Source organism: Habropoda laboriosa, unplaced genomic scaffold, assembly GCF_001263275.1.
Source record: "Habropoda laboriosa isolate 0110345459 unplaced genomic scaffold, ASM126327v1 scaffold87, whole genome shotgun sequence".
NCBI lineage: Eukaryota > Metazoa > Arthropoda > Insecta > Hymenoptera > Apidae > Habropoda > Habropoda laboriosa.
In genome coordinates, this window is record NW_017100209.1 from 222917 (window position 1) to 225388 (window position 2472).

Consider the following 2472-nt stretch of genomic DNA (forward strand, 5'->3'; position numbering starts at 1 on the left):
GGGCTCGAGTGTTTCTTCGCTTGAGGGGACTCGCGTTGGGTCCTGTGTCGCATGGGCCGCCAAAGGCGATGATCGCTCGACGTCTTCCGTATCGCGTCACACTTACCACCACCACGTCGGGTGTGGACGGCTCCGTGTTATAAAGCACGGAGGTTTTCACCCTCGAGGCGCATTCTATTGAGAACACGCCCAAGAAATACAATAATTGTTTTAGTTCGAAAACGTGTTGATTTCTTTCCTATAAACAAGACTCGCCCTGCCGCGAGTCAGCGTTTCCAAGCATCGAAGAGCTACGGCGTTTTGGGACGCTACAATGGCAAATATTCCTCCCCGAGTGTGCTATTTCCCCACAAAAAATTCAACGAAACTAACGTTCCTTTTAAAAACATTTCCATTATCGTTTGTTGCGTCGTGCGTTTCGAACAAGCGGTATGTTCGAGAGTGGTGGCGCAGGATTGTCGCGGGTGCGGGTTGTTTGCTGGTATGAAGTCGTGGTGACTTAGAGGTTCCACGTATTTTATTATGTTAAAAGAAAAAGACTTTATTTTGAAGAGTGGTAGTTTATGTGGTGTTTGTCTATTTTCCCTTTTTGATCTGATGTGCGTCGGTGCGCTTATTTATAAAAAGGTTCAGGGGTATAAGGTGGTGGTCTCCGCCAATGGGAACGGGTCTACCCCCTTGGACGGTCCTCCCTGGCCCGCGAGCATGCCGCCCACCCTGGAATTTCCAAGTTGGCAGGGTGGCGGTATGTCGCGTTGGCGGGGGAGTGAGGCCCAAGGGGTAGCCCGCGCGTAGCGGGACTTTGGGCGGTCAGGGAGACGCGAGAGGTTTTATGACATGCCTGTGTCTATTGAATGTTCACGAGTGGGCAACGGGAATAGCCATAAAACGCTTCCTAGGCTTCGTGGCCAATTTGAAAGAAAAATTAATTAACGCGAAGAAGAAAAGGGGCGCATTCAAAAGTAGCGTAAACAGGCGTCCATGTCATAAACCCAATCCCTAACATCGCTCATCCATATATATTCCAAAGACAGTAACAGCAATTACACACTCGATTTGCAGAAAAAGCGACTCCTATTCGCTCTCAGCCTGCCATTTCCCACGCTTCTAATAATTTCCGGGAAACTTAGCCGAGCGGTGAAAAACGCTTTATGCACCAATTAACGAATCGTGTTAGCCGCAAAACGAGATGAAACATTCAGGCAGCAACGTCATAACGTGCCCGGCTAAAAATGTTTCCAGTTCCTCTGTGTCGGGAGTATTGATTCCTCGAGAGGTCAAACAGCCAAGCTAGTTTTTCTCCTCTGGCCTCGTCACGCGGCCGATCATCGCGACGCGACGTCTCGAGCGGATTACGCGCGTTTCCGCTTGTTAGCTCGAGGACAAACGAATTCGAGAATACCGCGTGAATTGTCCCGTATTTTACGCTGGCCGCGTGTGTCACGGAAAATTTGCTTAGATTGCGTTACACCAGGCGAAGTGGATTGTTAAGTTTGAGGAGGAGTTCGTTGCACTTTTCGCTAAATCTCGAGTTTTATTTGATAAAGAAGAGAAATTGAAATGTTCTCCATTGTTTTGCATAGAGAACAAGATTTCGTGGTGATGAAAGTTTGATTATTGACTAGAAATTGGGTTGGAAGAGTGGACAGTAATTAAATATCAAGAAACCCCTTTTAAAAAATTAATATAAAAAGAACTGAAATATTCTCCACTGTTTTCAACGACTTTCCTTCATTTTTTAAACAGTGCAAAGATTCCACAGTGATAAAAATTTAAATATTGCTTAAAAATTAGGTTAAAAGAGCGAACAGTAAATAAACACTAAGAAAACTCGTTTGAAAAATTAATATAAAAGAAATTGAAATATTCTTCACTGTTTTCAAAGACTTTCGTCCATTTTTCAAACAGCACAAAAATTAGGACGAAAGAGTGAACAGCGAGTAAACACTGAGAAATCTCGTTTAAAAAAACAATACAACACCGATTTCTATGTTTTATTGTTCACCAATGAATGAATCGTCTCAAGATGAGCTTCTCCTCTTGTACTTCCCCATGTAATGTTTCATCGCGACGATTCGATCGACTTGGACAAATTTGTCTTCGCGTGTGACGTTATTTGCACTCGAGACAGATGGTTTACGAGCAGAAGGATATTTGTATAGTTAAGTGTCTCGACGAAGCTCGTACAGTGTTGTGACCAGATTGTTACTGCGTTAATCTTATCGTTCGATCTTCGAGATTGATACGATTTACGATGGTGACGTTTGTTTAGTCACGTTACGGAGTATTCCGGCAATTCTGCTGACGCTAATTTTGTGGCTCATCTTCCTATCGATTATCTCACTTTAGTAAACTTCGAGTTCTTGAATGAGCACTAGCAATCACTCACACTTCTGATTTTCAAAATTTCAAATTAAATTAAATCAAAAATTTCAAATTAAAAATTAAATTAAATCTAGAATTAAAAATTAA

At 42.9% G+C, this 2472-nt stretch overlaps 1 protein-coding gene across 1 annotated transcript in view; it reads right to left on the minus strand.

Annotated features, from left to right (window-relative positions):
• The window catches only part of LOC108570726 (Down syndrome cell adhesion molecule-like protein Dscam2), a 156148-nt gene that overhangs the window by 52990 nt on the left and 100686 nt on the right, over positions 1 to 2472 (minus strand).